This window comes from Canis aureus, chromosome X (assembly GCF_053574225.1).
Source record: "Canis aureus isolate CA01 chromosome X, VMU_Caureus_v.1.0, whole genome shotgun sequence".
Lineage (NCBI taxonomy): Eukaryota > Metazoa > Chordata > Mammalia > Carnivora > Canidae > Canis > Canis aureus.
Genome location: NC_135649.1, coordinates 75689445 through 75714053, shown reverse-complemented (window position 1 = coordinate 75714053; position 24609 = coordinate 75689445). Strand labels below are relative to the sequence as shown.

The 24609-nt window shown below is 39.6% G+C and overlaps 1 long non-coding RNA gene and 1 pseudogene across 1 annotated transcript in view; both read left to right on the top strand.

Moving 5' to 3' along the window:
• Positions 1-17703, top strand: part of LOC144307947 (uncharacterized) — a 47521-nt gene extending 29818 nt beyond the window's left edge. Inside the window, exons 3-5 of the long non-coding RNA XR_013374599.1 lie at positions 13606-13659; positions 15979-16139; positions 16538-17703. This is a non-coding gene — a long non-coding RNA (uncharacterized LOC144307947). The remainder of the gene's footprint in view (positions 1-13605; positions 13660-15978; positions 16140-16537) is intronic.
• Positions 1131-2782, top strand: LOC144307668 (ubiquitin-conjugating enzyme E2 E3 pseudogene; annotated as a pseudogene).
• Positions 17704-24609: the final 6906 nt, after the last annotated feature.

Below are 24609 nucleotides of genomic sequence, written 5' to 3'. Positions count from 1 at the left end.
TGTAAAGAACAGTTTCCATGTGATTGAAATTGAGTTCTATTCATTTTAAATATATTGTTCTTTCAGATATTTTATATATTTCTCATACCACAAAGAAAATGTATATAGAATACACATAAAAGGAGATGAGAAGAGAGTCAAGGAACAACACTAGAAAAGTAACAAAATATAAAGGAAATCAGTTAGAGAGGAAATGAGGACCAGAAAACATACCAAGTATATAGAAAACAATTAAGATAATGACAGTAGTAACTATTTCACCATCAATAATTATTTTAAATGTAAGTGGATTAAACTCCTGAATAGAAAACACAGATGGGCATAATATTGTTTTTTTTAAAAGGGACTTAAAGGGGCACCTGGGTGCCTCAGTGGTTGAGTGTCTGCCTTTGGCTCAGGTCATGGCCCTGGGATCCTGGGATCGAGTCCCACATAGGGCTCCCCACAGGGAGTCTGCTTCTCCCTCTGCCTGTGTCTCTCCCTCTCTCTCTCTCTCTCTGTGTCTCTCATGAATAAATAAACAAAAGAAAAATTTTTAAAAGGGACTTAAAAATATCCTGGCTACAAAACATTCACTTTATATTTGAGGAAACACGGACTGAAAGTGTAAGGATGAAAAAAATCCTATGCCAATGGGAACCACAAGCAAGCAGGGGTCTGATAATATCAGACAACACAGACTTTAAGTTCAACAGAAAATACAAAGAAGGACATTATATAATAAAAGAGTTAATTTACCAGAAATATATAATAATAAATGTATATGCACCAAATATCAGAACCAATAAACAAATGAAGCAAACATTGATAGAATTTAAGGGAGAAAAAGACAAGAACACAACAATAAGGGAGACTTTAATAATCACATTGAATAATGGATGGAACAACCAAACAAAAGATCAATAAAGAAGCAGAAGACTTAAAAAACACTATTGAACAATTGGACTTAATAAACATATAGAAAAGCAGAATACATAATCTACTCAAGTGCATATGCAATATTCTCCAATATAAACCACATATTAAGCCACAGAACAAAATTAAAAAGATGGAAATAATACAAAATACCTTTTTTTAAACCATAATGGAATGAATCAGTAGCAGACAGAAAACTGAGAAATTCACAAATACGTAGAAAGTAAACAATACAGTATTCAACAACTGATAGACTGAAGAATTGAAAATAGGACTTATAAAACATATTGAGAAAACAAAACAAAACAAAATCTACCAAATCTTATGGAACACAGTAAAAGTAGTGCTACGACAGAAGTTGATAGCTGTGACCACTTATATTTAAAAAGAATCATCTCCAATCAAAAATCCAAAGCTATCGTCACAGAAGTAAAAAAAAAAAAGGAAATGTTAACCCAAATCTACAGAAAGTAATAATATTAGAGCAGAATCAACCAAAGAGAAGAAAAATTTAAAAAAACTAAGTAGGCTTGGTAGCGGCGTGTGAGCGGGCCAGGCAGGCGGCCGAGTTTTCCAAGAAATAACTTCACCAAGATGTCCAGTGATAGGCAAAGGTCCAATGATGAGAGCCCCAGCACTGGCAGTGGTAGTTCAGATGCAGACCAGCGAGACTCGGCCGCTCCAGAACCTGAAGAACAAGAAGAAAGAAAACCTTCTGCCACCCAGCAGAAGAAAAACACCAAACTCTCTAGCAAAACCACTGCTGTTATCCACTAGTGCTAAAAGAATTCAGAAGGAGCTAGCTGAAATATCTCTTGATCTTCCTCCTAACTGCAGTGCTGGGCAAAGGAGATAACATTTATGAATGGAGATGGACTATACTTGGTCCACCAGGTTCTGTATATGAAGGTGGTGTGTTTTTTCTGGATATCACTTTTTCATCTGATTATCCATTTAAACCACCGAAAGTTACTTTCTGCACCAGAATCTATCACTGCAACATCAACAGTCAGGCAGTCATCTGTCTGGACATCCTAAAAGACAACTGGAGTCCTGCTTCGACTATTTCAAAGATTTTGCTGTCGATTTGTTCTCTTTTGACAGATTGCAACCCTGTGGATCCTCTGGTTGGAAGCATAGCCACTCATTATTTGACCAACAGAGCAGAACATGACAGGATAGCCAGACAGTGGACCAAGAGATATGCCACATAATTTACAGAACTTGTATGCAGTGTGAAGGAGTGGAAGGCCCCTTCCCACTATGCTGCAAGTCTTTATAGCTTTTACAATACGGACTTCTGTGTAAATGTTATACTGATTCCTTTTGTTGTTGTTATACTGATTCTACTCTCTGCCTTTATCCTTTGGAGACTGGGAGACTCCCCAAAAAGGTAAATGCTATCAAGAGTAGAACTTTGTAGCTGTAGATTAGTTATGTTTAAAATGCCTACTTGCAAGTCTTGCTTCTTTGGGATATCAAAATGTATTTTGTGATGTACTAAGGATACTGGCCCTGAAGTCTACCGAATATTATAGTGCATTGTAGCCTAAATCTTTATCTATATGAAGTTATAAAAGTAGCCGTAGTTGACTAGGAATTATGTCATTTGTATTAAACTCAGATCTATTTCTGAATATGTGGTTCATGTGTTGTGAGAAATGTTGTACCTTTTACCTTTGTCAGTTTGTAATGAGAGGGTTTCCTTTTACCCTTTGTAGTTCAGAGAGCACCTGATGTATCATCTCAAACACAATAAGCATGGCATAGTTTCCTGTCGTAATATTTTAAGTCACTCCTGTTAGAGGGTGTGTCTGAGATGATTGTTGATGAAATAAAAATGTGGATATGAAGACTGACTATTAAGGACGAGTACGAATAAATGAATTGTTAAATTGAAAAAAATAAGTAGGCTTTTTGAAAAGATCACTAAAACTGACATCAGCGAGATTAACAACAACAAAAAACAAAACAAAACAAACAAAAAAACAAGACCCAAATACTAAAATCAGAAATGGAAGAGGAGTTATTACCACTGAGGTCACAAGGAAGAAATAAAGCAGTATAAGGAAATACTATGGAGGAGAGGTTGAAGATGGCAACAGAACAGGATTACCTTAGGCTCATCTCTTTCCTCAAACACAACTAGATAACTATCAAATCATTCTAGATACCCCAGAAATCAACCTGAAGCCTGACAGAAGAAACTCCACAACTAAAGGAAGAGAGGAAGCCACACTGAAGAAAGTAGAAAGTGCAGAGACATGGTTTAGGGGAGAAATGGATCTTGGGTGCTGTAGATTGGGCTGGGGGAGCGGGGGATTGGGGGTAAGAGAGCAAGAGCGAGAGCAGAGCGAGAGCGAGAGACAGAGAGAGAGAGAGAAAGGGAGGAGCACAAAATGGAATGCAAGAGGAGAACATTTCCCCAAAGCCATTGGCAGGGAAAATGAGAGGAGAGGGGCTGATTTTCATCAGTTTTTCAAACAGCAGGGCGTAAAGACTGGAGTTTTAAAAGTCACCAGGCTTGGCTGAGACAGAACCCTGAGGGCAGGGTTCTGCCCTACTCCTGGAGAGAAGGTGGGCAAATAATACTGGGGCAGACACTGTGGAAACAGCAATCTGGAGAATGCCTGGGGCTACACAGAAAGGAGAGGCAGCATTCAGGGATCGGCCCCTTAAGACACAGGACATTTCCAATGCCTACCCCTCAGCATAATCACAAAACCACCTGCAGTAAGCAGTGCAAGCACCAATGCGGGTGTCCTAACCTGCTCACACCAAGTCCCACACGCTTGCAGTCATGCAAGACTGCCCCTCTTGGTCAAGCTTGCCTCAGTCCCAGTGTGGCAGGCCCCTTCCCCCAGAGGACCAGCTGAAACCTCCACCCACACCATATCCCTTGAACAGAATTCTACACAGCTTCAAATCTAGTCGAAATAGCATTGGGTCTCATTTCGCAAGCAGACCAGAGTACATTTAGTTAAAATTCACCACACCGGCCGAGGACCAAACTCTGCCACTACAGGCAAGGAGAGTCTCTGCAGAAGACCACCCTGAAGGACAGAGCAGCCAAAACACAACAGCAGAGTGAAGGCAGCACACACCGGAGAGACTCCCTGAAGTGTCAGGCCCTGGACACTCTATGACCTCTTCTTCATGAAGTCATTACTCTCAAGAGCAGGAAATATAATGGGCTTTTCTAACACAGAGAAGAAGGCAGATACTTCGACAATGCACCAACATGGAAGAATTCATCCCAAATGAAACAACAAGGTAAGGTCATGGCCAGAGATCCAGGTGAAACAAATGTAAGTAACATGCCTGATGGCCAATTTAAAGCAACAATCATTAGGATACTCACTGGGCTTGAGAAAAGAATGGAAGACTTCAGGGAGGACCTTACCACAGAGAAAAAAAGCGTTTAAAAAAACAGTCAGAAATGAAGAATGCAATTCACTGAGAGTGGAAATAAGCTTGATGCAATGGACATAGGATGGAAGAAGCAGAGAAATGAATCAGTGATAAAGAAGACAAAATAATGGAAAATAATGAAGCTGAACAAAAGAGAGAAAGAAGAATTATGGAACATGAGTATAGACTTAGGGAACTCAGTGACTCCATCAAATGTAACATCATTCATATTATACGAGTCTCAGAAGAAGAGAGAGAAAAGGGGGCAGAAAATATATTTGAAGAAATAACAGCTGAAAATCTCCCTAATCTGGGGAAGGAAAGAGACACTCAGATCCAGGAGGTACAGAAAAAAATCCCATCAAAATCAACAAAAGCAGGCCAACACCAAGACATCTTTTAATTAAATTTGCAAACTATAGTGACGAAAAAAGATCTTAAGAGAAGGTAGACAAAAGTACATAACTGACAAGGGAAGACCCATAAGACTAGCTGCAGATCTTTCAACAAAATTTGGCAAGCGGGAAGGGAGTGACATGACATATTCAACGTGCTGAATGGGAAAAATACCCAGCAAGGCTATCATTCAGGGTAGAAGGAGAGATAAAGAGTTTCCCAGACAAGCAAATACAAAAGGACTTCATGACCACTAAACCAGCCCTGCAGAAATATTAAGGGGGACTGTTTGAGTGCAAAGGAAAGACCAAAAGCAACAAAGGCAAGGAAGGAACAGAGAAAATCTCCAGAAACAATGACAAGCCAAATAACAAGATGGAAATACATACACGTCTACCAATAATTAATGAATATAAATGGACTAAAAGCTCCAATCAAAAGACATGGGGTGTCAGAATGGACTAAAAAAAAAAAAAAAAACAGGACCCATCTATATGCTGCATGCAAGAGATTCATTTTAGACCTAAAGACACCTGCACATTGAAAGTGAGAGGATGGACAAATATTTATCATGGAAATGGATGTAAAAAAAAGCCAGATTAGCAATATTTATATCAGACAAACTAGACATTAAACCAAAGATGGTAAAGAAGCACACTACACTATATCATAATAAAGGAGACAATCGGGACACCTGGGTGGCTCAGCAGTTGAATGCATCTGCCTTTGGCTCAGGGTGTGATCCTGGAGTCCCAGGATCGAGTCCCACATCGGGCTTCCTGCATGGAGCCTGCTTCTCCCTTTACCTGTGTCTCTGCCTTTCTCTGTCTCTCATGAATACATAAATAAAATCTTAAAAGAAATAAAAATAAAGGAGACAATCCAACAATAATATCTAACAATTATAAATATGCACTCAACATAGGAGCAGCCAAATATGTAAAACAATAACAAAAACAAAAGAAGCTCATTGATAATAATACAAAAATAGTATGGAAATTTAACATGCCACTTACATCAATGGAGAGATAATCTAAACAGAAAATCAACAAGGAAAGAATGGCTTTCAGTGGCACACTGGACCAGATGAACTTAACAGATATATTCAGAACATTTCATCCTAAAGCAGCAGAATACACATTCTTTTCTCTCATTTTTTTTAAAGATTGTATTTATTTATTCATGAGAGACACAGAGAGAGAGGCAGAGACACAGGCAGAGGGAGAAGCAGACCCCTCGCAGGGAGCATGATGCAGGACTCGATCCCAGGACCCTGGAATGATGCCCCAAGCCAAAGGCAGGCGCTCAACCACTGAGGCACCCAGGCCTCCCCGCACATTATTTTCAAGTGCACTGGGAGCTTCTCCAGAATAGATCACATACTAGGTCACAAATCAGGACCAAGTACTAAAAAGTACACAAAGATTGTGATCATACCATGCATATTTTCTGACCACAATACTATGAAAGTTGTAGTCAACCACAAGAAAAAAAACCTGGGGAGACCACAAATATATAGAGGCTAAACAGCATGTCAGAAAAGAATGAATAGGTCAACCAAGAAATCAGGGAAGTTATTTAAAAAAATAATAATACATGGACACAAATGAAAATGAAGCACAATGGTCCCAAACCGTTGGGATGAAGCAAAAGTGGTCCTAAGAGGGAAGTATAGAGCAATAAATGCCCATCTTAAGAAGCAAGAAAAATCCCCAAAACAACTTAACCTTACACCTAAAGGAGCTACAAAACAACAACAACAAACCAACAAAGCCTAAAGCAAGTAGAAGGAAGGAAATAATGAAGATTAGAGCAGAAGCAAAGGATATAGAAACTAAAAACAAACACACACATACTACAAAACAAAACAAACGAACAAAACCCCAATAGAACAGATCAAAGAAACCAGGAGCTAGTTCTTTGAAAAAAATAAAATAAAATTGATAAGCCTCTAGCCAGACTTATCAAATAGAAAAGAGGAAAGATCCAAATAAACAAAATCACAAATGAGAGAGGAGTAATAACCAACACCACGGAAGTACAAACAAATCTAGGAAAATATTATAAAATACTATATGCCAAGGATTCAGACAACCAGAAAAAAAGATGGATAAATCCTAGAAATCTATAATCTACCAAAACTAAAAGAAAAAGAAATAGAAAACTGCAAGAGTAAAGAAATCGAATCAGTCATCAAAAAAAAAAAAAAAAAATCCCACCGTTCGAATGTTCAGGGCCACCTGGCTTCACAGATGAACTTTCCCAAACATTTAAGAAGAGTTAATACCTATTTTTCCCCAACTATGTAAAAGTAAAATAATAAAAAAAATAAAATGGAAAGGGAAATTTCCAAATTCATTCTATGAGGCCAGAAGTACCCTGATACCAAAACTAGATAAAGACTCAACTAAAAAAGAAAACAACAGGCCAAATATCCCTGATGTATATGGATACAAAAATTCTCAATAAAATACTAGCAAACCAAATCCAACAGTACATTAAAAGATTCATTTACCACAATCAAGTGGGATATATTCCTGAACCGCAGGGGTGGTTCAATATTCACAGATCAGGGCAGCCCAGGTGGCTCAGCGGTGTAGTGCCGCCTTCAGCTCAGGAGATCCTGCAGACCCGGGATCCAGTCGTATGTCAGGCTTCCTGCATGGAGCCTGCTTCTCCCTCTGCCTATGTCTCTGCCTCTCTCTCTCTCTCTCTCTCTCTCTCTCTCTCTCTCTGTGTGTGTGTGTGTCATGAATAAATAAATAAAATCATAAAAAATATTCACAGGTCAATCAATGTGATACACCACATTAATAAAATAAATGATGAGAACCATTTGATTATTTCAATTGATGCAGAGAAAGCATTTGACAAAGTACAACAACCTTTCAAAATAAGAACCCTCAACAAAGTAGGAAGAGGAAACATACCTCAACCTAATTAATACATGAATATATGAAATATACCAAAAACCCACAGCTAATATCATCCTACTAGATGGAAACCTGAGAACTTTCCCCCTATGGTCAGGAACAGGACAGGGATATCCACTCCTGCCACTGTAACTTAACATTGAAGTCCTAGCCACAGAAATTACATAACAAAAAGAAATAAAAGTCATCCAAATCAGCAAGGAAGAAGTCAAATTTTCACTATTTGCAGAAGACACAATAGTCTTCGTAGAAAACCCAAAAGACTCCACCAAAAAATTGCTAGAACTGATACACAAATTCAGAAAATCACAGGATATAAAATCAACGTACAAACCTGTTGCATTTCTATACGTCAATAATGAAGCAGCAGGAACGGAAATCAAGGAATCAAACTCATTTGCAAATGCACCAAAAAACATAAGATTCCAAGGAAGAAACCTAACCAAAGGGGTAAAAGTTCTATATTCTGAAAACTATAAAACATTGATTAAAGAAATTGAAGATGATACAAGGAATTGGAAAGACACTCCCTGCTCATGGATTGGAAGAAGAAATATTGTTAAAATGTCTATGCTACACAAAAAGCAATCTACACATTTAATGCCATCCACGAAGATCATTTTTCACAGAGCTAGAATAATCTTAAAATTTGTATGGAGCCACAAAAGATCCCAAATAAATGAAGCAACCTTGAAAAAGAAAATCAAATCTGGAGGCATCCCAATTCTGGACTTCAACTTACATTACAAAGCTGTAGTGATCAAGACAGTATGGTACTGCCACAAACATGGATACCTAGATCACTAGAACAGAATAGAAAACTCAGAAATGAACCTACCACTATATATGGTCAACTAATCTTCTACAAAATAGGAAAGACTATCCAAAGGGGGGAAAAACAGTATTTACAACAAATGGTGTTGGGAAAACTGGACTAACATGCAAAAGGAAGAGATAAGACAGGAAGCCATTAAATTTCTAGAGGAAAACACAGGCAGTAACCCGTTTTATGTTGGCCTTAGCAACTTCTTACTACATATGTCTCCTGATGCAAGGGAAACAAAAACAAAAATAAACTATTGGGACTTCATCAAAATAAATAGCTTCTGCACAGCAAGGGAAGCAATCAGCAAAACTTAAATGCAGCCTAAAGAATGGGAGAAGATATTTGCAAATGACATATCTGATAGGTTTGGAATCCAAAATCTATAAAGAACTTAGCAAACTCATCATCCCCTAACATCAAATAATACAATTATAAAAATGGGCAGAAGACATGAATAAACATTTTCCAAAGAAGACATGAAGATGGCCAAGAGACACATGAAAAGATGCTCAAAATCACTCATCACTGGGGAAATACAAATCAACGACACGAGAAACAACAGGTGTTGCTGAGGATGTAGAGAAAAAGGAACCCTCTTACACTGTTGGTGGGAATGCAAACTGGTGCACTAACACTGGGAAACAGGATGGAGGTTCCTCAAAAAGTTAAAAATAGAACTACCCTATAATCCAGCAATTGCACCACGAGGTATTTACCCCCAAAATACAAAATATTAATTAGACATAATGCAAGCATCCTGAGATTTTACCAGCATTATCTACAATAGCCCAGTTATGGAAAGAGTCCAGATGTCAAAGACTACAGAATGGATAAAAAGAGGTGGTGTATATATACGACAGAACATTACTCAGCCACAAAAAAGAATGAAATCTTGCCATTTGCCAAAACATGGAGGGAGTTAGAAAACATAATGGTAAGCAAAACAAGTCAGTCAGGAAAGACAAATACCATTATGATTTCACTCATATGTAGAATTTAAGAAAGAAAACAAATGAGCGTAAAGAAAGAGAGAGAGAGGGAGAGAGGCAAACCAAGAAATAGACTCTTTTAACTATAGAAAATAAACTGATAGTTACCAGCAGGGAGGTGGGTGGTGGGGTGGGTTAAATAGGTGATGGAGACTAAAGAGTGCACTTGTGATGAGCACTAGACGTTTTAGCCAAGTGTTCAATCAATAAATTTTACACTTTAAATTATATTATACTGTATGCCCATTAACTGGAATTTAAATAAAAGCTTAGAAGAAAAGAAAAGAAAAATTCTACCAACAATTGTTGAACAATAAATTGGATAACTTACAAGAAATGGATAAATTCTTCAAAACACTCAACTACTAAAACAGAAGCATGACTAAATGGGAAACCTAAATGGACCTTGTGCTAAGTAAACAGATTGAATCGCTAATCCAAAAACATCCAAAAACTAAAACTGCCCAGGTCCAAAGGTTCACTGGTGAATTAAAATGACAACAACAACTACTGCTACTACTACTACAACAAAACACGTAAATGAGAATTTATGCCAATCTCACCAACCTCTTCAAAAAGCCCAAAGAGGATAAAACATATCCCACTCATTCAATGTGGCCTGCATTTCCCTGATATCAAAACCGGACAATAGAAAAACAACAAAAGCTAGAGAACAATATTCATGTTATATAGTCACATAAAAATCCCTAGAAAAATACTGGCAAATCATATTCAACAGCACGCTAAAAGAAGGATTATACAGTGGGACCTAGTGGAATTAATTCCTGAAATGCAAGGATGGTTCAACATGTACAAATCAATCATTGAAATGGACTACATTAACAGAATGAAGAAAAAGACACAGGATCATATCAATGCAGAAGAAGCATTTGAGAACATTCCACACCCTTTTATCACACAAAAACAATTTAAAAAACTAAAAGATGGGATGCCTGGGTGGCTCAGTGGTTTAGAGCCTGCCTTCGGCCCAGGGCATGATCCTGGAGTCCTGGGATCAAATTCCACATCGGGCTCCCTGCATGGAGCCTGATTCTCCCTCGGCCTGTATCTCTGTCTCTCTCTCTATCTCTCTCTCTCTGTGTCTCTCATGAATAAATAAATTAAAAATCTTAAAAAAAAAACTAGAAGACAACTCTCTAACCATATATATAGAAGCCATATATAGAAAGCCCACAGCAAGGTCACCTAGGTGACTCAACGGTTAAGCATCTGACTCTTGATTTCAGGTCAGGTCATGATCTCAGGGTCATGAGATCGAGCCCCCTGTTGGGTTCCCCACTCAGCGGGGAGTTTGCTTGAGACTCTCTTATTCTCTTTCCTTCCACCTCTCTCTCTGTCTCTCTGTCTCTCTCTCTCAAATAAATAAATAAATCTTAAAAAAAATTAACAAATGAAGAAAGCCCACCACAAACATCATACTGAATAGAGAACCCAAAAACATTTACTCTGATATAAAAATCCGAAAAAACATGACTGCTCTTGACAATTTTATTCAACAATAAAGTGGAATTTGTAGCCAGGACAATTAGGCAAGAAAGAGAAATAAAATTTGGAAATGAAGGTCTAGAATCATTTATACGTGGAAATAAAATAGTCTTGTATGTAAGAGAGTCTAAAGATTTACCCAAGAAAATGTTAGAACTAATAAATTCAGCAAATTTGCTGGACAAAAAATAATCTACAAAGTAAATCAGTTGAAAAAAAAAGTAAATCAGTTGTATTTCTATTCATTAGCAATAAAAAATCCTGAAAGGAAATTTAGAAAATTACTCCTAAAACAAATAATCCAAATACTTGCATGGAACCACAGAAGACCTAGATTATCCAGAATAGTCTTGAGAAAGAAATATAAAGCTGGAGGCATCACACTTCCAGATTTTAAACTATATTAGAGGGACGCCTGGGTGGCTCAGCAGTTGAGCATCTGCCTTCGGCCCAGGGCGTGATCCTGGAGACCCGGGATCAAGTCCCACATCGGGCTCTCTGCATGGAGCCTGCTTCCCCCTCTGCCTGTGTCTCTGCCTCTCTCTCTCTGTCTCTCTCTCTCTGTGTCTCTCATGAATAAATAAATAAAATCTTTAAAAAATTTAAAAAATAAACTATATTAGAAAGCTAGCATGATTAAAACAGTGTGGCATTGGCATAAAAACAGATACATAAGTCAATGGAAAAGAATAAAGTGTCCAGAAAAAATATATATATATATATGTGTGTGTGTGTGTGTGTGTGTGTGTGTGTGTACACAATACTGAATTAATTTAGAGGAAGACAAGAATATATAATAAATATTTTTATTTTTTATATAAATATTTATATTTTTTAAATAAATGGCTACTGGAAAAATGGGCAGCTACATGCAAAAGAATGAAGCTGGATCACTATCATACACCATAGATAAAAATAAACTCAGAATGGACTAAAGAGTTAACATAAGACCCGAAGCCATAAAATTCTTAGAAGAATGCACAAGAGGCTAAGCTCCTTGACATCAATCTTGGCAATGATATTTTTGGATTGGACACCAGCAGCAAAGGCAACTAAAGCAAAAATAAACACGGGGGGCTACAGCAAACTAAAAAGCTTCTGAACAGCAAAGGAAGCTATCAGCCAATAAAGAGGCAACCTACAGAATTGGAGAAAATATTTACAAGTCATATATTTGATAAAGGTTTAATATCCAAAATATAAAAATATCTTACACAACTCAATAGGATAAAAAGCAAATGATCCAATTAAAAATGGGCAGGTGGGGAGGGTCCCTGAGTGGCTCAGTGGTTTAGTGCCTACCTTCGGCCCAGGATGGGATCCTGGGGTCCCAGGATTGAGTCTCATGTCGGGCTCCTTGCATGGAGCCTGCTTCTCCCTCTGCCTGTGTCTCTGCCTCTCTCTCTCTCTCTCTCTCTCTCTCTGTCTCATGAATAAATAAATTAAAAAAATCTTTTTAAAAAATGGGCAGAGGATCTGAATAGTTATTTTTCCAAAGACAAACAAATGGCCAATAGGTACATGAAAAAGTGCCCAGCATTACTAATCACTGAGGAAATGCACATCAAAGCCACAGCAATATATCACCTTAAGCCTGTTAGAATGGCTATTACAAAAAACAATAATAATAACTGTTGACTAAGATGTGGAGTATAGGGGACCCATGTGTACTGTTGGTGGAAATATAAGCTAGTGCAATTAGTACAGAAAACAATATGGAGTTTCCTCAAAAAAGTTAAAAATAAATTTGGCACATGGTCCAGCAATAATTACATTTCTACATATTTATCTATAGGAAATGAAATCATGATGTCAAAGAGTTATCTGTATCTGTAGCCCCATGTTCATTAAAACATTATTTACAATAATCAAGACATGAGGACAACTTAATTGCCCACAACAGATGAATAAAGAAAGAGAATGTGATTTTATATATAATATTTCATATATTATATATAATTGGATATTATTCAGCCACAAAAAATGTGAAAACCCTCCTTTTGTGACAATATGGAGGAAACTTGAGGGCCTTATCCTAAGTGAAATAAGTCATCCAGAGAAAGACAAATACCATATGACCTCACTTATATTTGAAATTAAAACAAACACAGAAACAAAATCCCTCACAAATATAGAAAATGTATTAGTGGTTGCCAGAGTTGGAAGTGGTTCTTTGGAAAAGATAAAAATGGACAAACCTCTAGCAAGACTGACATAAACAAAAGGAGAGAAGAAACAAATCATCAGTATAACGAATGAAAAGGACTATCACTACAAGTCTTACAGACAACAGAATAATAAAAGAATACAATGAATAACTACACAAATGAATATGACAACTTACAAGTCTCACCAATTTGTAGGAAACAAATAACTATCACAACTCATCTGATATGAAATACATAGGTTTAATATTCCTTTAATTGTGATGGAAATAGTTTCCATATTTATATTTTAAAAACTGTCAAAAAGAAATTTCCTGGCCTTGATAGTTTCACTGGACAATTCTATCACATATTTAAAGAAGAATTAAAGCACGTATTTTTTAAATTGTCTTTGATTTCTTCTCCATCAACCCATTTGCCGTTTGGTAGCATGTTCAGCTTCCACATATTTTTGGTTTTTCCAGTTTTCTTCTTGCAACTGATTACACGTTTCATACTGTTGTGGTTAGAAAACATATGTAAGTATGATTTCAATCTTCTTAAATTTACTGAGACTTGTTTTTTTGCCTAACATGTGATCTATTCTGGAGAATTTTCCATGTGCACCTGAAAAATAATGTGTATCCTGTTCTTTTGGGATGGAATATTTTGTATGTATCTGCTATGTCCAACTGGTCTAATGTGACATTCAAAGACAGCTTCCATATTGATTTTCTGCCTGGATGATCTATCCATTGATATGAGGTGTTAAAGTCCCCTATTATTATTGTATTACCATCAGTTTCTCTCTTTATGTCCCTTAAGATTTGCTTTATGTGGGCAGCCCAGGTAGCTCAGCGGTTTTGCGCCGCCTTTACCCAGGGCCTGATCCTGGAGACCCGGGATTGTGTCCCACGTCAGGCTCCCTGCATGGAGCCTCCTTCTCCCTCTTCCTGTGTCTCTGCCTCTCTCTCTCTCTCTCTCTCTCTCTCTGTGTGTCTCTCATGAATAAATAAATAAAATCTTCTTTAAAAAAAAGATTATAGGGATCCCTGGGTGGCCCAGCGGTTTGGCGCCTGCCTTTGGCCCAGGGCACGATCCTGGAGACCCGGGATCGAATCCCACATCGGGCTCCCGGTGCATGGAGCCTGCTTCTCCCTCTGCCTATGTCTCTGCCTCTCTCTCTCTTTCTCTCTCTGTGACTATCATAAATAAATAAAAATTAAAAAAAAAAAGATTATAGCTAACTGAGAAAAAAACATTTGTTTTATGTATTTAGGTGCTCCAATGGTGGGTGCAAAATGGTTGAAGGTGAATGGAAGAGGCAGGCTTCCAGTTATGGAAGGAATAAATCAGAAAAAAGAGTACAGCATAGGGAATACAGTCAGTAGTATTATAACAGTGTTGCATGGTGACAGATGATAGCTACAGTTGTGGTGAATATAGCATAAAGCACACAGTTGTTGTTGAATCACTATGCTGTACACTGGAAACTAATGTAACATCGTGTGTCAATTACACTCCAGTAAAGAATACAAAAAAAAAAAAAACATTGTTTTATATATATACAAAAGGAATGTAAAACTATAGACAACTCTAATAGTTGGGTAACAGCTCAGGAAAAACCTTAAAGTTTAATATGATTGAAATTTAAATGAGGGAATACTAAAAAATGTTTTTGTTAGGGCACCCAGGTGGTTCAGTTGGTTGAGCATCTGACTCTTGATCTCAGCTGAGGTCTTGATCTCACAGTTGTGAGTTGGAGCCCCATGTTGGGCTCCATGCTGGGCATGACTACTTAATTTTTCTTGTTGCTGTTAAGGATAGAAAACAATCTTAGGTTTTCCTTATTCGTAATGTCATTGGAGCACCTTCATTTTCCTCATGTTGTTTGGATGATAGGTTTCCTTTTTTTTAAGATTTTATTTATTTATTCGTGAGAGACACAGAGAGAGAGGCAGAGACATAGGCGGAGGGAGAAGCAGGCTCCATACACGGAGCCCAATGTGGGACTCCACCCCGGGACTCCGGGATCACGCCCTGAGCCGAAGGCAGACACCCAGCCACTGAACCACCCAGGCATCCTGGATGATAGGTTTCCTGAAGAAGGAAAAGACCGCGCTAAGGCTCCGAAAACTAGGTCAGTGGAAGAGGTGGATGATGGGGGTGGGGGGGGGGCAAGAGAGGAAGGCTTGGAGTACAGTGACCAACCCCAGTTTGCCCAGGCCTGAGGGAATTCCAAGAATGCACATCTTTCAGTGCTAAAACCAGGAAAACCTGGGCAAACTGGGGAGGCTTCGGTCACCCCATCAGGGAAAGAGAGGATGCTAAGGTAATATTTATCTTATATTTTCTGGACCTTTCACAAATGTCACAAATGATATTCTATAGTGCCTTGGTGGCACAGTCTGTTAAGCATCCGTCTTCAGCTCAGGTCAAGATCCTGGATTTCTGGGATCAAACCCAGTGTGGGGCTCCCTGCTCAGCAGGGAGTCTGCTTCTCATCTTCTTCTGACCTTCCCCCTGCTCATGCTCTCATTATCTCTCTCTCTCTCTCTCTCTCTCATGAATAAATAGTAAAAAAACTCTTTTTAAAAAAGATATCCTAGACGCACCTGGGTAGCTCAGTGATTGAGCGTATGCCTTTGGCTCAGAGTGTGATCCCGGGGTCCTGGGATTGAGCCCCACATCAGGCTCCCCGTAGGGAGCCTGCTTCTCCCTCTGCCTGTGTCTCTGCCTCTATGTGTCTCTCATGAATAAATAAATAAAATATTTTTTAAAAAGTTATTCTATACTTCCAAATATACTGCCATAATTGGAGAGTTGACTAATCTATGATTATTCTCCTGAATATCTAGGTGGTGATCTCATCAAGGAAGCCTGGGGTCACGGTCTGCCCCAAAACTGCCTTCCTAATTGGAGTAGAAGTCATCAATATTTTTAGATGTTACAATACTGCATAATTCCAGCCATTGGATACTCTTCATCTGTAGGAAGACATTTCGTTGAGAAATAAAAGGTCTAAGTTTAATTCCTTTCTCCTATTCCCACTTCTGATCTCTCCTTTTCTCTCCTTCATTAACAGTTGGGCAATAAACCTTACCAAGATCACATATTCTAGCACTCTAGTCAGGGCTTGCCTCCTCTCACTTCCCATTTCCCTAGCCTACATTCTCCCCAAAAGACCACAATTTTAAAATGAAAGTAGAAATATTGACTGGACACAAAAATACATCCTGTGTACTGGGATCACAGTGTAATGAGTCAAGAACCCAGGAATGGTCTCTACTGCTTTGTCAGACCGATTAAATGGACTGGAAACTAATGCATGATGATCACTCACCTGTCATTCTTTTTATTCCATGGCAATATGAAAAAATAAAATGCCAACTCATCATTGTTTTAATTTACTTGCAGATAAACAGCTGTTTCCATGATAGTCACACTTCAGAATCACTTAACCAAGATATTTGTGTGAGTTTACACATTACCGATGGTCTGAGAAGCAGAGGGGGAGATTACAAGAAGACATGGGAAATAATCAACACTGAACATTTACAACCTAAAAGGAGACATTGTAAGGTGTAATTTTTCACTTGTTCACTGCTTTTGTGGGCTCCAATCTTGCACCTTCTTTCTTGGCCCCATTTATCACTTCTAGATGCTTTGCTTCCCCTCTTTCTAAGGACCTTTCCCTCAGGCCTCATCCGCCACACACATAACACTCACCACCACTCCTTATAAATATTAAGTTATACTGTGCATCTTCTTCTACCTATCCAAAGACTGACTAATGGGCTCCGATAAACAGCTAAAAGGCAGACCATCTGTTTCAGTCCCACACTACAGAAGCACACACACAAAAATCAGCACAGGCCTTGACATTTTAATGTCACACTTCTTTCTTCCTGTTCCTACTACTCTGGAGAGAAGAGAGCAATAAAGATATTTATTTCCACACTGCTATGAATTATGCCATTTACTCTGGAAAGCAAAGCAACTGCAGTCTATTCTAGTTTATTTTGCTCTTGCTTTATTACGCAATCACATGTATACTTACTCAAATTTCCTATAACGATGAGATATTACTTTTATAAGTAAGAAAAGAACTAAAACATGTTATTGCAAAAAGAAATTAGTTTCATTAAGACATTTCTGGACAAGCTGTCTATATGAGCAGGCACATATCATTAAGTGATATGAAACATGAACAATTGCAATCATGACACAGGAATGGCTACATGATATACTGTCTGTCACAGAGTAAGATGTTATTACACAAGCTTGTTCTTGCTTAAGGGGACAACACAGAAACAAAAAGTTATATACATATGTAGGTATGTATGTCTGGATGAATGGATGGATACATGTATACATGTGCAGACCATCGACCATAACAATAGGTGTAAAGAATACATGCTAAACTCCTCAGAGAAAGGGAGGAGATTCTTGACTGTATATACTCGTGTATTATTTGGATTCTTATAATGAGCTTGAACTGTAAATATTATCTTTGTAATTAAAAAATTTAATGGAGGAGAAAAAGCTGACATACACTTAGTGATTACTATAACCCTACAAATAAATAGAGCAAAGGTTGGTAATCGTGTACTGTCATTTCTCAAGAATAGACTTCAAATGAATGCATGATTTTCTAGATTAAAGATTGTATTTCCCAGCCTTTCTTGTCATCTGTGGCCATGAGAATAAATTCCGGTCAATGGGTTTTATTTATTTATTTTTATTTTTTAGATTTTACTTATTCATGAGAGACACACAGAGGAAGGCAGAGACATAGGCAGAAGGAGAAGCAGGCTCCCCGTGGGGGAGCCTGATATGGGACTCAATCCCAGGACCCCAGGATAACGACCTGACTGGAGCCAAAGGCAGACACTCAACCACTGAGCTACCCAGGTGCCCCAAGGTCAATGTTTTTTTTTTTTAAGATTTTATTTATTTGTTCATGAGAGACACAGAGCAGGGGGGGCGGGCAGAGACACAGGCAGAGAGATAAGCGGGCTCCCATGCAGGGAGACTGACGTCGGACTCGATCCCAGGACTCCAGGACCACGCACTGGGAAGAGGCAGGCACTAAACCAGTGAGCCATCCAGGGATCCCCGGTCCAATTTTTTTTTTAAGATTTAATTCACTGAGAGACACACAGAGAGAGAAAGAGGCAGAGACACAGGCAGAGGGAGAAGAAGGCTCCATGTAGGGAGCCAGATGCGGGACTCGATCCTCAGACTCCAGGACACGCCCCTGGCTGAAGGCGGAGCTAAACCACTGAGCCACCGCGGCTGCCCTGGTCAATGTTATTTTTTTTTTAATAATAAATTTATTTTTTATTGGTGTTCAATTTGTCAACATACAGAACAACACCCAGTGCTCATGCCATCAAGTGCCCCCCTCAGTGCCCGACACCCAGTCACCCCCGTTCCCCGCCCTCCTCCCCCTTCCACCACCCCTAGTTCGTCTCCCAGAGTTAGGAGTCCGCCATGTTCTATCTCCCTTTCTGATATTTCCCACTTATTTTTTCTCCTTTCCCCTTTATTCCCTTTCATTATTATTTATATTCCCCAAATGAATGAGACCATATAATGTTCGTCCTTCTCCAATTGACTTATTTCACTCGGCATAATACCCTCCAGTTCCATCCATGTAGAAGCAAATGGTGGGTATTTGTCCACAGTTTGGCTATTGTGGACATTGCTGCTAGAAACATCGGGGTACACGTGTCCCGGCGTTTCATTGCATCTGTATCTTTGGGGTAAATCCCCAGCAGTGCAATAGCTGGGTTGTAGGGCAGGTCTATTTTTAACTCTTTGAGGAACCTCCACACAGTTTTCCAGAGTGGCTGCACCAGTTCACATTCCCAGCAACAGTGCAAGAGGGTTCCCTTTCCTCCGCATCCTCTCCAACATTTGTGGTTTCCTGCCTTGTTAATTTTCCCCATTCTCACTGGTGTGAGGTGGCATCTCATTGTGGTTTTGATTTGTATTTCCCTGATGGCAAGTGATGCAGAGCATTTTCTCATGTGCGTGTTGGCCACGTCTATGTCTTCCTCTGTGAGATTTCTGTTCATGTCTTTGGCCCATTTCATGATTGGATTGTTTGTTTCTTTGCTGTTGAGTTTAAGAAGTTCTTTATAGATCTTGGAAACTAGCCCTTTATCTGATACGTCATTTGCAAATATCTTCTCCCATTCTGTAGGTTGTCTTGCAGTTTTGTTGACTGTATCCTTTGCTGTGCAAAAGCTTCTTATCTTGATGAAGTCCCAATAGTTCATTTTTGCTTTTGTTTCTTTTGCCTTTGTGGATGTATCTTGCAAGAAGTTACTGTGGCCAAGTTCAAAAAGGGTGTTGCCTGTGTTCTCCTCTAGGATTTTGATGGAATCTTTTCTCACATTTAGATTTTTCATCCATTTTGAGTTTATCTTTGTGTATGGTGCAAGAGAGTGGTCTAGTTTCATTCTTCTGCATGTGGATGTCCAATTTTCCCAGCACCACTTATTGAAGAGACTGTCTTTCTTCCAGTGGATAGTGTTTCCTCCTTTGTCGAATATTAGTTGCCCATAAAGTTGAGGGTCCACTTCTGGATTCTCTATTCTGTTCCATTGATCTATGTGTCTGTTTCTGTGCCAGTACCACACTGACTTGATGACCACAGCTTTATAGTACAACCTGAAATCTGGCATTGTGATGCCCCTAGCTATGGTTTTCTTTTGTAATTTTCCCCTGGCTATTCAGAGTCTTTTCTGATTCCACACAAATCTTAAAATAATTTGTTCTAACTTTCTGAAGAAAGTCCATGGTACTTTTATAGGGATTCCATTAAACGTGTAAATTGCCCTGGGTAACATTGACATTTTCACAATATTAATTCTGCCAATCCATGAGCATGGAATACTTTTCCATCACTTTGTGTCTTCCTCAAGTTCTTTCAGAACTGTTCTATAGTTTGTAGGGTATAGATCCTTTACATCTTTGGTTAGGTTTATTCCTAGGTATCTTATGCTTTTGGGTATAATTGTAAACGGTATTGACTCCTTAATTTCTCTTTCTTCAGTCTCATTGTTAGGGTATAGAAATGCCACTGACTTCTGGGCATTGATTTTGTATCCTGGCACACTGCCAAATTGCTGGATGAGTTCTAGCAATCTTTCTCTATTTTTTCCAGTTCCAGTTTGGGTAGTTTGTGGTTTTCCAGAAAGGCGTCCATTTCTCCTAGATTGCTTAATATATTGGCGTATAGTTGTTCATAATATGTTTTTAAAATCGTTTGTATTTCCTTAGTGTGGTAGTGATCGCTCCTCTCTCATTCATGATGTTATTAATTTGAGTCTTCTCTCTCTTCTTTTTAATAAGTCTGGCTAAGGGTTTATCTATCTTATTAATTCTTTCAAAGAACCAACTTCTGGTTTTGTTGATCTGTTCCACAGTTCTTCTGGTCTCGATTTCGTTGAGTTCTGCTCGAATCTTTATTAACTCTCTTCTTCTGCTGGGTGTAGGATATATTTGCTGTTTTTTCTCTAGCTCCTTTCCGTGCAAGGTTAGCTTTTGTATTTGAGTTCTTTCCAGTTTTTGGACGGATGCTTGTATTGCGATGTATTTCCCCCTCAGGACTGCTTTTGCTGCATCCCAAAGATTTTGAACGGTTGTATCATCATTCTCATTAGTTTCCATGAATCTTTTTAATTCTTCCTTAATTTCCTGGTTGACCCTTTCATCTTTTAGCAGGATGGTCCTTAACCTCCATGTGTTTGATGTCCTTCCAAAATTCTTGTTGTGATTTAGTTCTAAATTCAAGGCATTATTTTCTGAGAATACACATGGGACAATCCCAATCTTTTGGTATCGGTTCAGTCCTGATTTGTGACCCAGTATGTGGTCTATTCTGGAGAAAGTTCCGTGTGCACTTAAGAAAAATATGTACTCAGTTGCGTTTGGACGTAAAGTTCTGTAGATATCTGTGAAATCCATCTGGTCCAGTGTATCATTTAAAGCCTTTGTTTCTTTGGAGATCTTGTGCCAGAAGACCTATCAAGTGTAGAAGCGCTAGATTGAAGTCACCAAGTGTAAGTGTATTATTATCTAAGTTTGTCTTAACTTTGCTTATTAATTGATTGATATACTTGGCAGCTCCCACATTCGGGGCATACATATTGAGGATTGTTAAGTCCTCTTGTTGGCTGGATCCTTTAAGTAGGATATAGTATCCCTGTTCATCTCTCACTACAGTCTTCGGGGTAAATTTTAGTTTATCTGATATAAGGATGGCTACCCCGCCTTCCTTTTTAGGACCATTTGAATGGTAAATGGTTCTCCAACCTTTTATTTTCAGGCTGTAGGTGTCCTTCTGTCTAAAATGAGTCTCTTGCAGACAGCAAATAGATGGGTCCTGCTTTTTTTTCCACTCTGACACCCTGTGCCTTTTGATGGGGTCATTAAGCCCATTCACATTCAGAGTTATTATTGAAAGATATGAGATTACTGTCATCATGATACCTATTCAGTTCCTGTTTTTGTGGATTGTTCCACTGAAATTCTTCTTAAAGGGGAATTTTAAGAGTCCCCCTTAAAATTTCTTGCAGAGCTGGTTTGGAGGTCACATGTTCTTTCAGTTCCTGTCTGTCTTGGAAGCTCTTTATCTCTCCTTCTATTCTGAATGAGAGCCTTGCTGGATAAAGTGTTCTTGGTTGCATGTTCTTCTCATTTAGGACCCTGAATATATCCTGCCAGCCCTTTCTGGCCTGCCAGGTCTCTGTGGAGAGGTCTGCTGTTAACCTAATACTTCTCCCCATAGAAGTTAGGGATTTCTTGTGTCTTGCTGCTTTAAGGATCTTCTCTTTATCTTTGGAATTTGCAAGCTTCACTATTAAATGTCGAGGTGTTGAACGATTTTTATTGCTTTTAGGGGGGGATCTCTCTATTTCCTGAATCTGAATGCCTGTTTCCCTTCCCAGATTAGGAAAGTTTTCAGCTAGGATTTCTTCGAATACATATTCTGGACCTCTGTCCCTTTCAGCGCCCTCGGGAACCCCAATTAAGCGTACGTTTTTCTTCCTCAGGCTGTCGTTTATTTCCCTTAATCTATTTTCATGATCTTTTAATTGTTTTCCTCTTTTTTCCTCAGTTTCCCTCTTTGCCATCTACTTGTCTTCTATGTCACTCACTCGTTCTTCCACCTCATTAACCCTCGTCGTTTGGACCTCTAGTTTGGATTGCATCTCATTCAATTTATTTTCAATTTCTGCCTGAGTAGATCTAAATTCTGCAGTCATGAAGTCTCTTGAGTCCTTTCTGCTTTTTTGCAGAGCCACCAGTAGGTGTATAATAGTGCTTCTGAATTGGCTTTCTGACATTGAATTGTAATCCAGATTTTGTAACTCTGTGGGAGAGAGGACTGTTTCTGATTCTTTCTTTTGAGGTGAGGTTTTCCTTCTAGTCATTTTGCTCAGTGCAGAGTGGCCAAAAACAAGTTGTATTGGGAAAAGGAGAAACGGAGAGAAGAGAAAGAAGGAAAGAAAAAGAAAAAAGAAAAAAGGAAGAAAAAAGAAAAAAAAAAGAAAAACAAAAGAAAAAAGGGGGGTAGCAAATGGAAATCAAAAAACAAAATAAAAACAAGGGGGAGTATCCTCTGATTCTGTATACTGTAAGTCCCTCAACTTCCCCTGGAACTTTCCAGTGCTGCTTGGTCATTAATTTGTTTTTCCCCTGTCTGTCTAGCTGGTCTTCTGGGGGAGGGGCCTGCCGTGCTGATTTTCAGGTGTTAGCACTTGGGGGAGCTGCTCAGCCCCCTGCCTGGTGCAGGGCTCAGTCAAAGATGTTTATCCTGTTTATCCCGTGAGGCCACTGTGAGGCTCAGTGGGGGTTGTTTATCCTGTGAGGCCCCAGGAGGAACAACAGTGGCAGCGGAGGGCCACGTCTCCAGCCCTGGATTTAGCTCCAGCAGTAACTATGGAGCTCTCAGTCTGCAGGGGCCTGGATGCTCCGGGGGCGGGGCCGCCTATCTGTTCAGCCTGGGGTAGGAGTGTCTTTGTTGTCCTGTGCTCTCCTGGCTTCTGCCTGTCCCGGGGGGAGTGCCGGATCTTGGGCTGTGTCCCCGGCGCCCTGTGGTCCTGGGCCTGTGCTGTTGGATTCGTGCTCCTGGCCGCGCTGCCCCCTCGGCGCGGAGCCTCTGCCAGAGCCGCTTCTGAGCTGCTCCCTGGCGGCGCCCTGCGCGCGCTGCAGCCCTTTAGGGAGCTTGGCCGCGGGGTGTGGCGCGCTCTTCCTGGGGCGCAGGTGCTCTGTTAGTGTCCCAGGGAGCCTGAGGGCATCCCCGCCCCTCCTGGGATCCTGCTCTAACTCCCTGGGAGCGCCTTTCCCTCCAGGAAGATTAGTGAAACTCCTGCTTCTCCAGGCGGGGCTTTCCTGTCCTGGGGACACTGGCCTCGGCCTTAGCCCGCCTTCTCGCGGGCCCCTCCCCCTTGGATGCCTTTTGTTTATTTCTTTTTTCCCTGTCTTCCTACCTTGATAGAAGCGTGAACTCTTCTCACTGTAGCATTCCAGGTGTTCTCTCTTTAAATCTCAGGCCGAATTCATAGATTTTCAGGATGATTTGAAGGTTATCTAGGTAATTTGGTGGGGACTTGGGGACCCTACTCTTCCACCATCTTGCCCCCTGGTCAATGGGTTTTAAGTAGAAAGACTATGTGTGACAGATTCCTAAAAACCTCATTAAAAGATAGCTGGTATGCAACTTCTGCCTACGACCAACAAGTTGCACCATTTTTCTTTTCTTTCTCCTGCAAGGAGTATGGACTGACGGTAGAGCTCTGAGTTATTTTGAAAAATGAGATTAAAGATCACATCCTGGGATGCCTGGTGGCTCAGTGGTTGAGGGTCTGCCTTTGGCTCAAGTCATGATCCCCGGGTCCTGATGGAGTCCCACATCGGCCTCCCTTTTGATTGTAATTATTAATGTGTATCCATATAAATTGATGCATATCATGTTGCAAAATTATTACAACGTGTCAAATACCGTGTGCAGTATATTGCCTTAGTGTTGCACACTATCTGCTACTTCTTCCGTAGGAGGATTATATTTTCCTGACCTACTGATGTCAAGTTGAAGGTTGATGTGTTCCATGTCTAAGCTTTAAGAGACATCACATGGCTCTATCATTCCTCTTTTCATTGTATCACAAGAATAGCTTGTCTCAGATAAGGGCTAGTCATCCAACCTGGATTCTAAAATAAAATGATACATAGAACATCCCCACAGCTAACGAGTAATGTGAACAAGAAACAAATCTTTGTTGTTGTAAGTTAGTGAGTTCTCAGGGCTATTTGTTCATTCTCAAGGCTTGACTAGCAAAAAATTAAGCGATCATGGTAACTCCTATTTTAGAATATATCTTATAAAAAATCTGTGCTTGGGACACCTGAGTGGCTCAGTGGTTGAGCATCTGCCTTTGGCTCAGGGCGTACTCCCTGTCCGGGGATCGAGT